Source organism: Antrostomus carolinensis, unplaced genomic scaffold, assembly GCF_000700745.2.
Source record: "Antrostomus carolinensis isolate BGI_N321 unplaced genomic scaffold, ASM70074v2 scaffold4578, whole genome shotgun sequence".
NCBI classification, from domain to species: domain Eukaryota; kingdom Metazoa; phylum Chordata; class Aves; order Caprimulgiformes; family Caprimulgidae; genus Antrostomus; species Antrostomus carolinensis.
In genome coordinates, this window is record NW_010330747.1 from 67,973 (window position 1) to 86,402 (window position 18,430).

Consider the following 18,430-nt stretch of genomic DNA (forward strand, 5'->3'; position numbering starts at 1 on the left):
TCTCTTTTTATTGCATTACAGTTCCTATAAGACTGTTGACTCAATGCCGTCAAATTATAAGGCAAATATATTCAGAAGGATTTAAGGACAACCAGGCTCTTTGAGTCAATACAGGAAAAAAAAACTTAAACTGATTTCCTGAGGAAGGGACCCAACTGACTTGTAAAAACTTGTAAATTTGCAAATCTAGTAAGCCTGCATAATAGTGTCATTTGATTATCAACTGAAAAAATGCTATCCTACTACATAAAAGGCTTTATTTTAAAATTATATTGGAGGTCTTTAATTTGTAGGCTCTGGAGGTTTTCTCTTGGAGATTTTTAGTCTAACAAGGGATTCCTACACCCCATTTATACTGCTTACCTTGGTTAAAGTGGAGTTTTTGCCACATATTACTGTTCCTTGCACATCAGTAAGGCCTTATTTATAAGAACAGGCCTAAAACCATCCAGTTACCACAGGTATTAATTTGTGAAGGACTAAAATACTAAGCTATTAACACTAATGCTTGTAGTACCATTTTTCATAATGCTAAATGTATCTAGTTTCATAAAAAATAAGAAGAGCAAATACATTTACTACGATAAACCCCAAATTCGATTAACAATTTTGCTAAAAGCTCATGCAGTCTACATAATAGCTACTTAACTTTTTTCCCTGAAAAATAACTACCAGAAGAGAGCCTCTGTTGAAACACTTTTAAGAATAAAATACAGCATATTGCCTAATCCATATCATTATTAACTATTATTTTTACTTTTCACATATTAGCTTTAAGTGCAGCTTGAAAAACACAATAGTGAGATTACTCTTTCTAGAAAAATATATATTTTCTTTATTTTTATTTTACAAGATCTTAAAGGAACCTTAACCCCAACTCCAAATTTCACTCACTGAATTTCTTCAACTACACCCAAATTCAAAAACCTATACATGATAACAATAAAAATAAACAACCAGTTAGATAGATAGCATTTACACTGTACCCCTCTAAAATACCATGAAATGCTTATATAAATCCATAAAGACAAGCTCACAAGTTATAATCACTCTCAAACTACTCTTTCCCAGGAAGGAAAGAATAGGGAGCAGAAGAATACTAACAGCATGCTAAAAGGTTGATGAATTTTCAGGAAGAAAATGCCGCTGCTATACTGGAAATCATATCCTCAAATGTCTCCTATTTTCTAATTGAAGAAACATCAACAGTAATATATGGTCAGAGGAGCATATTCTTTACTACAGCAGAGAAATCAAAAGCACACAAGAATCCAACAGACTGGAAGTGAAAACCAAGGTGAAATTACATTTCTGAATTTTGTGTAGTTCTTAGTCCCTCTCCCCACTTACAAGTATTTCACCTTTTCCCTTTTGAATTATGGGCAGTCTGCTGTGAACTGTATGGTTACTGTTATGCTAGATAACTGCCAGGTAACTGTCCATGTGCACACTCAGCCCACGGTGAATGCAAGGCAATTCATGTTACATTAGCTCTCAATGAAAGAGGGCACAGTTTTAGTACAAGAAAAGGGTTTCAAGCGTTAATAAATACTTAACTATAGAAAGCTGCAGTTTGCAGTCAATGCAAGATGACTATGCTAACTCAAATTACTTGGCATTGCCACATGCTAAGGGAACAATCACAGACCAAGATCAGCTAAAATACAGTGAATAGTTACCCTCTAGCACTTTTTTTCTTTTTTTTTTTTAAACATCTGAAGTTGGTCAGCTAGACAGGTAGAATTCTTAGCACACCAGGAGATAAGTCTCGTCCAGCTTTTATTTAGACATCACAGCAAAAAGACTTTAAGGAGGGATTTGGGGGAGAAAAATGATTTTCTAAAAAGATGTTTATAAGGAATGCAGGGACTTTATAGAAAGAAAACTAACAGCTGGCCAATATGGGCTCATGTGATGAGCCAATTAACAGCAGGAATAGATATCTTGGGATGAAGGATGATACTAGAATGCACTTAAGCCATAAAAAGTTTAAAGGCAAAGACAAATAAGTTTTGGATAGAAAGAAAGAATCAGATACATAAATACAGTTTGATTTTATAAACCAAGAAAAGGATCTTGCAGAATATTTTAAATGACTAGATAACATTGCATTGGCCAAGAAAAAGGAATTACTGAAATTAGGATGCAAAGTAAGAACATATTAGCTGTGGCAATGGTTATGATAGGCCATACCTAACAAAGGTCTCAAAGAAAGAATCTGCAAAACTTGGACACACATCAAACACAAACATTTAGAAAAAGGCCCAAAGAGAAGTTTATGTGCCAGATGGTCCAGTCATCCTCCTCATCTGAAGTGAATGAGAAAGAAGATAATGGTAAGGGAAAATAAATAGCTCTATTTTTATCAAGTAAAATTTAAATTGATGTCTAGAAATTCACAATGGGATGTCAAAAAGAGAAACAAGGATTTTAGATTTAAAAGTGAAAGGAATAAAACTATTTGCAAACAGTGAACCTCTAAAGCACACAAATGTTACAAAAACATTCTTTGGATTAAGTGCGTGGATACAAACTTTGCTATCTACACTAACAAATTATGTTTTCTGATCATGAAAAGCTGAAGCAACCCTGAGATGTGTAGATTTTACAGAATGCAATGAGAGCATTTCTTTGATCTATGATTTCCAAAATTCTAAAGGTCTTAAAAATGGGACCAACAGGAATGGCAATTAAAGTAGAAGTCAGCAAAGCAACAGTTAAAATGTCAAAGGAGCACAAGAACATTGCTAATTAATTGACTATACAGGAACTACTTAGTATATTTGCATTAAATGGAATACTTAAATAAAACATATGAAAACTGAAATCAGCAGAAGCATTGGAAAAGGACGGATTTAGACAAGATACTAGGAAGAAATTATTTTCTGTGAGGGTGGTCAGACACTGGAACAGGTTGCCCAGAGAAGCTGTGGATGCCCCCTCCCTAGAAGCGTTCAAGGCCAGGTTGGATGAGGCATTGAGCAACCTAGTCTAGTCGAAGGTGTCTCTGCTCATGGCAGGGGGGTTGGAACATCTTCAGTGTCCTTTCCAATCTATCCCATTCTATGATTCTAAGACATCATGAGCAAGGGGAGAGAGAAAGATAGGTCATAGTATTGCTTCACTGATTTGCCCGATGAGAACAGAAAAAGGGGCTTATTAGCCCCCAAAGTAATTTTGAAATCTTTTTCTAAGAAAAAGCGTCCACAATATGGGCTGGTTTTTTTGCTCATTTCTATGCCTGAAATACACACTAAAAAGCCTGTGTGACAATTACAAAAAACAAACAAACAAAAAAACCAAAAAAACACACACAAACACAGTTGCAGATATTCTCCAAAAATTATCTCCAATGTCTTTAGTTGTCCTCTTCTGAACTCTGTTTGTAACTAACTAGTCAAGAGCTCAACCCTTCTCTGAAATTAAACCAAACACACCTTTTAGTTTATCTGGTGTGAAGAGTCACTTCAATTAAAGCTAGCAAGATAAACTGCTACTCTATAACTAACAGATCTATACCCATTTGTATGTACAGGTATCTCATAACCATACTGGCACAACAAAAATAGATTAGGAACTTCAATAACTCAGACATGACTTCCACCAAGCCAGATAGATTCAAGTGAAAAATCTCACTTCATAGATGAAACCAGCATAGATCAGTGCCTGCTGTAGCAAAAGCAGGTAAAGCTTGCTAAAAAACCTGTTTCTCATGAACTCTGGAGAGTTCACTTTTGATTTGTAGGTGAGACTAAACAGAGACCTGGTGAGGTGAAAAAAGAAAACAGAATCTAGGAGAAAAGTATGAAACTCCCACAGAAATCCCAAAGATACTCCCTTTAAGGCATTTCTGAAGATGTAAGGGGAAAAAAAAAAGGTAAGAAGAAAACTGCAGATTCTATGTAAGGAAAAAGATGTAAACACCATCATGGTCACCTCTGTGGAGAGCAAGTGACATTTCAAAGACAAGGACAAAACAGTTGATTTAAGTTAGGACCAGAGAGATTTGACTGGACAACATCTTCAGATGATTTATATAAACATTTTCATCCTCCTTTGAATTCTCGTTATACATCACTTATTTGCAGTGAAAGCTGATAGACAGTGCTAACTCAAAATGGAAAAGGAAACTGTATTTTAAATGACTGTGTGCAAGGCTAGATAACATACAATAGAAAAATTCTGAGCAAACACTTGAAACAGTATAAATATAGTTATTAGAAGTCAAATCTCTATATAACTTTAGTAGAGAAATTAAGAGCAACTGAAATTTTAGTTTATTGGGTAGTAGCAAGGGAATAGAAAGACACTAGATAAAGTGCTAGATAAAACACGAATGGGTAATTTACAATCTACCCACACACATCCATTCAAGAGCAATTCAGTCTTGATTGAATAATTCTGCTATTTTTGTCTTGAGATTCTGAAATCACTAATGACAAATAAATTAATGCTAAATTTGTTTCTCTTACACTATTCAGATATATGTACCATTCATTTAAGATAAAAAGGCTTGCAACAAACCACATAGCACCACTGAGCGAGGACAAATGATCATTTGTATTCCATTACAGCACACATACATGGAAAACCAATAGTCAAGCAGCTTAAATAGTACTTTAGCTCATGTGCTCCACTGAAATGAACTAGAACAAATATAATCAACTCACCAGAATTTGCTTCAAGGAATAAAGAGTGATATCAAATCCCACAGCTGTACTGTCTTAAAATTAATTACATAAAAATATGTATAACAATTTACCAGAGTAACACAACTGGTGCAAACATGAAGCCAGTAAGTATTTTAAAATATGTATCATCAGTTAGAAAAACGATGAATGTCCTGGAGTAAGTAACTCCACATTCTCTAAAAAGACAACAGAACATCATTTATGCAGAATGTAAAATCTGCTACTCAGGCTATTATTATTACCATCTCCCTTTCCCACAGGGGTGCCAGTCCCTCATAACATCACTGGAGAAGAATTCCATGTAAAACTTTTTTTTTTTTTTTTTTACTTTTTTTTTTTTCTTTTTAATTCAGAAAATATCCATTTTGCATGAATCTTCCTTTCAGGTAATTCTGGAAGAAACACAAATATATAACTTGTACAGGTACTTCCAAGCAGCTGAAAAAATACTGACTACTTCAGAATGGCACAAACAGCTGAGTGGCATGCATAATGCATGTTAAACAAGTATGAATGTTTTATAGTTTGTTGGCATTTCTCCTGGATCATCAGATTACACTTGTAAAATATAAGGCACTATACACTCATTGTAGATTATTATACTAGTGATAACTAAACTATTTTCTAAACCATATGCACAAAAAGAAACATGAGACAGTTCAGAGAATTTCAGCGAAGGGACACTTCTCCACCCAAATCTGACAATCTTTCACTTCCAAAGCTTTTAATTGTAATAATTGTGAGGGAATCTGTTACAAAGAGGCAGTTCTCCTATTTAAACTAAACTTTTTCTTTTACTGATAATTACAGTATTTGCTATAAAAATTGGTATTAACTCATAAATGAATTTAAAACTATCTAGTTTTGTAGTTATCATGCATATTATAAGTATTTCCTATTTTGAATACAATCAAAGATAGTTTTTAAGTTGTAAGAAAACATCTATATTAATCTACAGCACTGCACAAAAATATATTCTTTTATAGTATGCTGTGAGAAACGAAATATAAATCTTTCTGCAAAGTATTTGCAGCTGTTCACACAAGGTATACAATTACATAATGTTTAAATAATGAGCTATCACAATTAGCCCACACAGACATGACAAGTAAAATGCTTTAATAATTTATTAATTTGATTTACATGTGCTTAAAATTATGTACATATTTTCTCTTCTGAAAATACTCCAGGGTCATAAAAAAAGGGGGCTACATATGATGATCTCTTTTCATCCTATTTTTTTGGTGTAATTTCAGACTGATTTCTTAAGAACAAATCTAGCTTGAGCACCCGAAAACCTAAGAGTGATGAAGATAAGACTGTTATACGGTAGTATCTCCATGCAGTAATACACTGCTCAACAAGCACAGTCAGTTTAATTTCAGAGTGTGAAGGTCCTGCTTCTCCCATGCATAAGCAAAAGTGCATGAAAAAAGGAATAAAAATGGGATTTATCTACGATGTGTCCAAATACGTACTATTCTAAAGAATAAACCAGAAATCATGATGAATACTGAGAGCAGCATTCTAGGCAACAGTATTTACTGCCCGGTTTATCAGACCCCATAGCACCTCAGCAGAGCACAGCCTGGCAGGTCCCACAGCTCTGGCCACAAGGAACCCCTCTGAGGCTTTATCTGCCATAAGCAATATTACCTAGTTTTAATTCTAATTCTGACATCACTCCAAAGAAAATAGAAAAAAAAAAAAAAAAGGCAACAAAAAACCTTTCCTAGCTTTTTATTGCCCAGCTTACCAGTAACCTACTGCTTTTCCACTAAAAGATGGAGATATTTCATTATGCCTTATTTTTTAAAGAATATTTGAATGGGCTACTTAGAACTTCAAGCAAGTGCACTTTCATTTTCTAATTAGACACAAAGGTTCTTACTGTGTAAATAAAAGAATCATCTGATATAACATACATCTGATGTTATTAATTATTATTATGATATGATAAGAATAACCAGAATTATACAGAAATAATAATAAATTGACAACAAATTGCACTGAGTCTGCAGTACTATCAGACTTGGTGTACTACCCAGTTTTTAGAAAATCAGTTTCTATTAGGTATTTTTAAATTACTACAGCACAGACATCTCAAATATTCAAACCTAAATGTCAGAGTGCAAACGGCAGCTTTTTGTAGTTAATTTTTTATTAATACTTTCAATCTTTTTCTAACACTAAAATTACATAACTGCCAAGAAAAGAAAACTCTTTCATGGAAGTCCTGAAAACTATGCCACTGCTCTGTTTTAAGGAAGCTCAGTATGAAATATAAATATAGTTCCAGTACAGATTTTTTCAGTAATTTTTTTTTTTTTTTTAGGTTATCAAGAAAACATCTAGAGTGTTGATCTGGTTATACTCATGTCAGACAAACTACATGTCACATTAACTACCTCCAGGAAGTTATTCCAAACACAAAATAAACTGTTTATGCCCCTTCTCAGATAGATAGCATGACAGATTGTTATTAGTTGAAGACAGATGAAATACATTAATTTGATTGCAAGCATGTGTTTACTTTCTCACTGTCATGTACACTCTACTGCTGATGCTTCCCTATGAGGACATAGTAACAAATCAAACATTGTATTAGAAGACTTGCTAAGGCAGAATTAATAATAGCTGGTGCTGCACTTTAATACTTAAAAAACTATACTTAACTTTTCCAACTACAACAGGAAATTACTTGTTTCAGAAGGCAAAAAAAAATTGATAGCTTAAAACCTCTTGTAATTTACAGAAAACATTGTAACACTTCCTCCTCTAAAAAAATTACAATTATCAACAAATATGCTTGTCAATTATTAAAGAAAAATATAACTTCCTAAATGCCAAATCTATGATCTGAGCCCCTTCTAAATGAAAAAAAAAAAAAAAATCCTACAGATACATGACAAGAAAATGTATGCCTAATATAGGAAATGAAAGATGGGCAATTCCTAGGTCTCTGGTTAAAAACAGAAAGGCATCTTGTGTGTGAAGTGAGGTTTGCCAGTTTATGCATACCTCTCTTATGGGCCTCCACTTATTAGTACAAAGCCTATGTGGAATTCTCTTTCCTTTCAAAGAATGACATACAAAAACACAAAATCTGTGAAGAGTTTCTTAGAATAAGGGTACTTCACACCATAAAATCAGGTTGATAATTCTAGTAGCTTCTTCTGACACAGGAAGTAATACAAAAGAACAAGTTTAGCATGACAAGTTCTCTTTGATTTGTATTTACGGAAGTAGCTGCAGTCTTTATATCAAGTTTTCTACATAAACACATCTCATATTAAATGAAACTTTCAAATACTGCTAAATAATACAGGATTACAGCATTTTTTCTAAAGCTATAAAACATAGTGGTTCTTGCGCATTTTTAGAAGAAAAAGGCCAGTAAGATTAACATTTCCAAGACTTAAAATAGGTTTCAACAAAAAACCAAGAAGAACAGCCAGAAGCAAACATCTCCATCTCAGCACACCAAGTACACCTAACTATAGAGGACACAAAGTGGCAGGATTCTCACCTAATAACATGTATGTATAATGTCTGATAGATGACAGATCGTTTTTAAGAAGGTATGTTAACCTTTGCAAATACAAACAGCAGGCATCTTTTCATACCAAAGTAAAATTTATTCTGAAGGAAAAAAAAGAATACACCCAAGTTTCTTTTAAAACTGAGATGACAGATGACTGGCTTACACAGCCTGAAGAGACAGTCAAAGAGAAAACAAGAATTTTTTTTCTCAGCTAGACACTTCCCACTTTCAGTTTTCAACAAATTCTTGGCAGAAATTCTTGCAACCATTTATCACTTGACTTAACAGATTAAGATTACACTGACAGTTAGAATCTGATCCCTTCTGTTAGGTAGCTATACTCCTTATTGCCACCCCTACTGCGGGCATTTTTGGAAACAAGTATTCAAAAAAGATTATATTATTAAACAAATATACAATTGAGTCAACTTGTAGTATTATTTTAGGATTCAAACATAACTGGAACAACTCTGCCTTTTTTGACTTTTTAAAAAGGGTATCATAAGGACACAGAAAGCAAGAGAGGGGAATAAGAACCATGTGTTGACTGTCCTCTCCCCACCTTGCATCTCAAGTGACTAGGCATAGCAAAGACATGACCAAGTTAATTTGAAATGCATTAATTAATCTGGGCACAAGGAGTTTAGATGTGGCAGTACAGGCCACTGTGCAGATGATTTTACCATGTATCTCTGTTTACTGTCTGCAGCACACAGACCTAAATAAACCCACCCTTAGGATAAGCTTAACAAATCAAGTGGGGATATGAATGAATGAACATGAAACAGGTGTGCACACTGGTATGGGGAATGAGAGCCCGGCTTCAACATACTAACGCCACTCTCTCTCAAAAGCATAATCTAACAGAACTATAATGTTCTCTAATTTCACACCTTTGGTTAATTAGTTTCTACTTTCCACAAATAAATGTGTCCTAAGATTACAAGCTCCTCCTGGAAAGAAGATAGTTTGTTCACTCTTGCTTTTTATCTAGACAGTCAGATTCTTACGTGGTCCTTATCACCAGTTTATAAGCATTTTGCAGTTAATAACAGATCATTTGCTGACTAATTCTCTTCCTAGTAAATTAGGCAAATACTATTCTTATTTTCACAGATGGAAAAATGAAATACATACAAACAGATAAATTTAAAGCCTTGCCTAAGATCATGTGAAGTTTCACTGAACCATTAATTTATTGCTTTGTGCACTAAATCATCTTTCATCTTCTTTAACGCTTGTGTTCAGGCTTCCTAATCTTTGTGCAAATGTGAAATTTGATAGCAGTTAGTTTTACTTCCTTATTAAGTTAAAGCTGTTAATTTGGACTCCCATATCTTTATAAATAGCTATTTCCTGGAGACAAGGAGAAATGAGAAAATGTCTGGGACAGGAGAACACCCCCAGCTGGATTTTTCTTGCTATATTAATTCAATTATAAAAATCACTGGCAGTCACAGTGACGAGCACAGCACATGAATGCACCTGGGAAAGGTTTATTTATTGAACGACATTGAGAAAGCAAAAGTTTCAAGTGATATGTCATTTTCTAATTGCCAATGTTTTAGTGACACTGGCAAGAAAAAAGTTATACCATTCAGAATCTACATTTTCTTTCACCAATATAACACTACCCTTCACAGAGCAACATACGAGAAACACAGAATTACTTGATACCTAATCTTGTAAGAGTATTTTTAACACTATGATGGCTGCAATATATATATTTGTTTAAATGTTCATATTAACTCCTCTGGACAAATGAATTTCTATGAACCTAAATAATACAGAAAAGTTTCTGTTTAGATTACATATTACCATTTCTGATAGTAGTTTCCAAACTCCCCTGTACCAAACTTTAATGACTGCCCAAGTCCTCTGAGACAAAACTTGCTGACAGAAAAATAATAACAGTCCCTTCTTTGATTCAACATGGAATTATTTTTATCAGGATTACTTGAAACAACATTAAAAGTTGCATAAATTTATTTATTTAGCTGAGCTACCAGGGACAAATTGCTGAACTTCAATAGTTTTGGTTTGGGGGGTTTTTTTGTTTGGTTTTTGTTTGGGGGTTTTTTTTTTCACAAAATAACTTTTCTCCTTGTGATATTAAATCGACCTTTTAGCACAGAGGTTTAAAAAAAGTGTAAAAAAAAATCTGAATATCTCACTAATCCAACTATAGATCTTCTTTGTTTTGGTTTAATTTAACAATTTCATAAACTCAATACAGTGTAAAAAAAAGATATTACAGTACTGTGATTATTCCAAGTTGAGTGAATATTTTTTTTACATGTTCTTTAATACCTTACCAAAGACATAAAGCTGTAATGTATTAAACATTCAGAAGATGGTGCTAGTCCAATATATCTGCAAGCCATGGCTGGATCAGCTTTTCCTCATCTGTCTCAAATATCTTCTGTAATTTTAATGTATCTACTACATCATCACTGAATTTATCAATCCCAGGACAAGGTACAGTCATATTCAATTAACTATTAAGAACACTACTAAATGATTTATCATTCAAAATTCACAAAGATTTAGTGGACTGACAGACATAAAATATAAAGCTTATTATAATTTCATCAACTCAAGGTCTTGGGATCTTAATGAAAACTCATACTACATTTCTTAGATCCTTCCTTCAGTCACTCACATCTGTCTCCTTTTGTAGTCAAAGGTGAGAGTTTCTGGACTCAGTTTCAAGACCTACCGATGCCAGCACCACAGCTCAGAAAATCTCACTAGTCTGTCCCACTTTTGATTGTTCATTCAGAATCACAGAATGGTTGAGGTTGGAAGGGACCTCTGAAGGTCCAACCACCCTGGTCAAGTAGGGACTCCTGGATTTTGTCCAGACAATTTTTTAATATCTCCAGGGAGGGAGATTCCACAACCTCTCTGGGCAACCTCTTCCAGTGCTCAGTCACCCTCACAGTAAAGTTCTTCCTTATGTTCAGGTGGATTTTCCTATGCAGTTTATGCCCATTGCCTCTTGTCCTATTGTTGGGTGCCAATAAGAAGAGTCTGGCCTCGTTCTCTAGACACTCTCCCTTTAGACATTTGTAAGCATTAATCAGATCCCCTTTGAGTCGTCTATTCTCCAGGCGGAACAGGCCCAGCTCCCTCAGCCTTTCCTCATATGAAAGATGCTCCAGTCCTTTAATCATCTTAGTCACCCTTTGCTGGACACACTCCAGGAGTTCCATGTCCTTCCTGTACTGGGGAGCCCAGAACTGGACACAGTACTCCAGGTGGGGCCTCACCAGGGCTGAGTAGAGGGTGAGGATCACCTCTCTCGACCTGCTGGCAACACTCTTCCTAATCCAACCCAGGACACCGTTGGCCTTCCTGCCCACAAGAGCACACTGCTGGCTCCTGTTTAACTTGTCCACCAGGACTCCCAGGTCCTTCTCTGCAGGGCTGCTTTCCAGGAGGTCAGCCCCCAACCTGTACTAGTGCCTGGGGTTATTCCTTCCCATATGCAGAACCCTGCACTTTCCCTTATTGGACCTCATGAGGTTCCTCTCGGCCCATCTCTTCAGCCTGTCAAGATCCCTCTGAATTGCAGCACAGCCATCTTGTATATCCAACACTCCTCCCAGTTTAGTATCATCAGCATTTGTTCCTTCATCTAAGTCACTGATGAATAGGTTGAAAAACACTGGACCCAGTATTGATCCCTGGGGGACACCACTAGATACAGGCCTCCAACTGGACTCCACACCACCAAAGACAACCCTCTGAGCTCTGCCATTCAGCCAGTTCTCAATCCACCTCACCATCCAACCATCAAGTCCACACTTCTCGAGTTTGCCAATGGGGATGTCATGGGAGACAGTATCAAAAGCTTTGCTCAAGTACCCACCCTCATGTCACAGTGCACTATTCTCTCCTCACCTATTTAGGAGGCTATGCAACTATTAAGAGCTTATGAAGCCCAATGAGCTGATCCATGTTAAAAATAGCCATTTCTTTTTGCAATGTCCTGTTTAACCCAGATCAAGTCACAGATCCAATTTCCCGTGGGGCAGTGGTGCTAACATCAAGCTGTAAACCAGCTTTACCCCAAAACTAACTGATCACGGAACTGCAGCCTACATGAGCTTGGAAGGGCTGAATACCTTGTCAGTATTCAAAAGGGCAGGGAAGTTAACAAAGTCAGTCTCATTATTTCATATGAAAAAGTTTATTTCTCATGTTATTAAAGGCAGGTATCTCCTTATTAAGATATTAGATGCAGTCTGTAATTCTAGACAGAATAATAAAAAAACAAACCTACCTTCCTCCCACCAAACTCCCACAAATTGTTAGATACATTTGTAGTTCTGCCTATAATTCAAACATTCTACAGTGCCTTGTAAGCTGGGTACAGTTGAACAAGTAATTTCTTCCAAAAACAGTAAATCCAGACATACTATAACATCAAGTGAAAAGCTTTATCCTTACACAGCAGTTCCTAAAACGATGCTTTCAAAATAATGCATAGGAACATATCTCAGAGTAATATATTTCAAGAAGCCATGGAAATGAACTATTACTACAAAACTTCTTCCTAGAAAAATCATTTACCTAATAAATAACAGTTCCTCACAGGACCCACTCCAGCGTTCTTGACGGCTGATGCTGCATCCATCTCTACAGACCGTTTCCGCAGGTATCCCTCTGTGGATTTCATGCCAAACAGCCATGTTTAAAAACTGGCTATCCTCTCAAGTGTGATGCTTTTATCCAACACTCTGAATTATGTGCTCCTAACAGAGCCAACCCAGGTCAGCTCCAGGGCCCTTCCATGCCTGATTCCGTCATTGCTTCCAGCAGATGTAATAAAGAGTTGGAGACACTTAGTGCTTCTCCTACATACTCCTCTGGGAGCTCTCCCACAACAAAAATTATAAATGAACATGAAATCATTCACTGGGATATAAAAACAAGCCTTAAATGTTCAAAGATCAGGCCAAAGCAGTATTATTGTTTTTACAATAAACCTCCAGCATTAAGCAATTTCAAACATCAGTTCTTCTTCCAAACTTTTTTCAATGTAGAGGCAAGATTGGCACATATCTGAGTGAAATTACTCAGTTACTAGGAAATTTATTACTGCTTAACTGTTCCATGTGTATCAAATCCTGTTTGACAGCAGCACAGTTTTCCTTCCATTTGGAAGCTTTTGTAACTAATTATTACCAAGTCAAACGTTTTCAACTGGCAGCTAAAAAAATAATAGTACAACTCAATTTTATATTAAATTACTTTTTATTTTAAAAATACTGCTTAGTAAAGAAATATAACATACTTTGATTAACTATAAAATGATAACTAAAAACCAAACCTATTCAGATCACTGATAGTAAATTTATCAGCTACTTCTTAAATTGAGCTGCAGCATTTCAAAAACTACAAAGAACTGAATCTAAACTATTTATATTTCACCAATATGACGATTTCAAACCACACAGTACAAGTGGGACGGTACAGAACTCTCTCACATTTGCTAACTCACATATTTCATTATCACTAACTAGTCACTCAGGCAAAAAAAACCCTGAATTTCAATCAATACATCAATCATTGATTCATCATTGTATCGAAGAACTGTTCTTGTCTCCAAGTCAAATAATCACATAGCTTGTTTCTTCCTAACATAAGTTTCTACCACGATATAAACACTTTGGTCCAAAATTTCCTTAACTTAATAGAAGGCTATAATTGATTCAGATACTGAGGAAAAGCTACAAAAGCTCTTCTAAAATATTTTATTATTTTTCTAAACAAATTAAAAACATTGAATAGTGGACACACTAAGACAGAATATACTAATCTTGCAAGTTTACAGTATTGACCAGTCCCAGATGAGCAAGAGGAACCAATTCATCAGGCTAGCTACAAGGGACTGAACAAAAATCATTAACAACTTTGTCCAAGACTTTAAAGCTATATAATGCATAAAGGACTCCCAAAGGAGTAAGAAAAGTACTTTGTACATAATTTGTTTGTTACAGATCTAACAAAGCAGGGCCCATACTCTTCTCAGAGCCAACCTGGCCATATGGCTGTGCTGAGCAAACCAATTCCCTCTTCCTGTCTCACACTCAAAAAAACCAAACAAAAAAATCCAAAAACAAAACAAAAAACCAAACTACACAAAAAAAACCAAAACAAAACAAAACAAAAAAACAAAACAACAAAAAAAAACACACAAGAAAGTAGACGGTTCAGTGGAAGGGGCTGGCCAGAAACTAGAGTTAGAAAAGTAGTAGTCTCTTTAGCAGCTTAAGCTGACATAGTTGCAAATCAAATGAATGGTCCTGACTTTCCCTGTGCTGCTGGCCAAGCACTTCCAAACCTCATGTGATAGTACCACTGTAGAATAAAAGGAATCCACAAGTTCATTCAAACAAGAACTCCTCCTATTATTCTGTTCCATTTAGATTGGATCAGTGAACAGAACCAACTCTCTGTGCAGTGCTACCATGACTACAGTTGAAAAAAGCAAAACTGGGATAAGTAAATTGTGGAACCACCTCCTCAGACTGGGCTGAGTGTTGTGGGGAATATGACACTGAGAACACATGAATATGGACACACGTATGCAGTCATAAAAATTGAGAGGATTTACTTTAATCTGAAAATATTAAGCAAGCGAGTTAAAGTTCAGCTGGGATGTATTTTTGTAAACTTTTTAACACTTTTTTTTAAAAAAAAAACTTCCTAAAACCTTTATCAGTTTCTGCTTCATTCAATTTTTATCAAAGTTAGAGAAATCAGTTACATCTGACTTACAGCAGAATTCAGATGCTGAAAGTGTATTTTCCCAGATCATTTGGTCAGTCATGACCTCAAACAGTTAAACAAATCTACTCTACTTTTTATAGTTAGGAGTCCTCAAGGATAAGCAGCACTTCCTTTGCTAGGTTTGAAAAGGAAAGGGAGAATATGAGTCAAGAAGTTAATAAGTCTCTTGTAAATAGCCCCAAGATATTATCTACTAAAATTTTAGCACAGCCCTGACAATGACCTTGTTTCTTTGTGACTTAGTACACTCCTCCTCTTCTAATATACATTCAGAGGGCATGGAGTTTCTGCAGACATAATTTCCATAGGTGAAGTTTTCAGAATCAGGATAGTAAATAGACTTTAGTTAATGATCAAACACTCATTTAAGGCATCATTGAACACACTTTGAAAAACCGTGTCACCATCATTCTTCCAGTTAAAACATATTTACAAAAATGTATTAAACAACATGTTTCTGCAAAACAAACTTCTTCAACACAGTCTAGGCAAGAAGTGGGGTTTTCAGAACAGTCAGCATGACTACACTATTGAATTTGTGAAGAACAGATACTGTAAAGACCCCCTGAGGGCCTAAAATTAATCACTAGGGATTACTCAAATACTCAGTGCCTCTATCCCACAGCCTTCTTAATTACTTTATCCAAAGACTGTTATATTGAAAAATAAATGAGAGACTGTGGAGCAACCACCAGAATCCAGGTCACATTCTCTCACCTGCACTGTTCCAACCAACCAGCTAGAAAGTAATACACCTATACAACCTAAGGCACTGATGTCAAAATGTCATGCGGGGTGTTTCATTCACTGTTCTGGGGTGGTTTTCTGGAGAGTGGAGTGGGGGAGCAGGAGTTGTAACAGCTCAAGGCCAGGAATTGGTTTGTTTTTTTTTTAAATCTGATATTTGAAGGTCCGATATTTGAAGGTCTGATAAAACCCATGCCAGTAATCTGCCCCAAGGAGTAGTCAACAGCAGGTATTGAGGCAAGAAAATAAGAAACAGTACAACTACAATGATCATTCCTTGATACACACTTCACTTTCAGGCAGTCTGCATTCCTCAGGCTGACACTGTCTCCAGGTTGATAGAATACAGCTGAAATGTTTTATAGTCACTAGTGGACCAGCCCTTCAGAAATCTCTGCGGTTCTTTTCTGAACCCACGTGTGCTTTTGGCTTCCACAACAGTCAATGAATAGGACTTCCACAATTTAATTATTTCACAATGTGAAAAAGTAATTTCATCTATTTATTTTAAGCTTGCCATTTAATAAAACAGCATGAGATTTCCTCGAGCTTGTATTGAAAAGATGCTATATAACTGTTCTTTAGTCTCTTCTCATGGTTTTATACACCTGTGTCTTCTTCTCACTGCTAAGGAACTCAATCTATTTCATCCCTCCTCATATAAAAGGCTTTTCATTCCTATATGCACTGTGCAGACTGGGACCATGTAAACTTTTCACAATTCTTCAGGATAATTCTGTGATTTATACCCAAAATTCTAATCCCAGCATAGTCCTATGAGATCTTTACAATTTGGCACCAGGGATACTCACTGTGACAGAAGGAAATTACTCAGCATTTTGTTTGTCCTGCTTGTTTGGTTTTTTTCCTTTCAGAAATGATAGTGGGAAATTTTTAGGAAATTCTGACTAAATAGTGCAAAAATGGGACATCCAAGAAATTGGAAGCAATTAACAGGCTTTTTGGTTCTTGCTTGGTAATAATATGAAGTCATAACACACATGCTATAAGTAGAAAACAATGACAAAATAACTTTAAAAGAATCTACATTGCTACCCGACTCATCTTCACTAGCTGTGACCCCCAGGTCCCTCTCTGCTGCTCTCCAGCCTCTCATTCCCCTATGTCACAGAGTCACAGAATGTCAGGGATTGGAAGGGACCTTGAAAGATCATCTAGTCCAATCCCCCTGCCGGAGCAGGAACACTTAAACGAGATTTCACAGGAAGGCATCCAGGTGGGTCTTGAATGTCTCCAGAGAAGGAGACTCACAACCTCCCTGGGCAGCCTGTTCCAGTGCTCTGTCACATATATATATCATCACATGTAGCCCAGGCTGGGGCTACAGCCATATATCTGCCAAGCTTCCAAACTGTATGAAGACAGTTTGCATATATCTGCATGCTCTGAATGAGTATTAGTGCACACTGACACAGTAAGCTAAAGCTAAGTGAACTTATTGTCCCCCTACCACAGTGGGACTGGTTGCGCCTGTTCAGACAGACCGCTACCATACATCTGGGAAGGTGTTGCAGTGATGACGTCTCACTGAGGGAACAGACCAGCTAGGACAGACCTAAAGAAAATTGCCCAAACAAATTCCAGAGATACATACACATGGTTATTAGGTCAAAGCATTTTATACTCTAGCCCCCTCTCCTCATCAGTAAAGACAAAATGTTCTTGAAGGAATTTTTTTTTCTTTCTCTGAAAGCTCCTTACAGTACAGAAGGTGGATTGAGCAAGGAACAGTCTAAATCTTTCCTCTTTCTTTCAAATATTCAACATCTGATAAATTCCCTGAATGTTTCTGTCCAACCAACTAGTCAAATTTGTTAACTAAGACTGAAAAAAAATCCTATGATTACTTCAAAATGCTGAAGTCATGAGCAGGACTATAATGCCTGCAAAATATAGTGCAAGGAAAGTATTATCCTTCTACATTTAGTCTGGGAACTCGGGAATTTCAATGAACAAGATCCCTCATCAGAATCAGATGGGGACAGATGGTGGGTGGGCGCGGGTGGACGTCAGCCCCTCCAACCTCTCTAATGAGCAATTTCCCCAGATTCAAAGAAAAATTTCATAAAAAGTTAAAGAGAAATGGCAAGTTGCCTCCTATTACCACTGGTCTAACTGCTTAGGCTGCTGCTTCTATAAAACACCATTTTTATTTTTTTTTTCAAAGAAAATTATTGTTAAAACCATTTGGCTGAAAGTGAAAAGCTATTGAAAAGTACAGTCAATCTGGCAGCTTGCTCTTAAAATTCCCCTCACCACTTTTATAAGTATCATTTTGCTTGTGGCTTTTAACAGCTGTTCACACACGCCTAAGCTAGATGTGAACTTTTATTTCCCCAAAACTAAACGGGAAGCTTTATACAGCATCTGATTTAATTTTTTTTTAATTAAAATTGGAGGTTAAAAGGACCGTGGAAATGGATGATGCAGCTGTGCTGATGCTAGTGAAAAGAACACCAAAACAAGGAGTGAGGTAAACACACAAAGTTTCACAAAACTAAGTGCTCACTACACTTAAGTGATTTTATTAGCTAATGGGAATTTAACTCTGTTTCTTGATAAAGGTTTTCCAAAATTAAATTAAATTGTATTTTGCAAATAAAATAGAATTTGGCTATCTACTCCA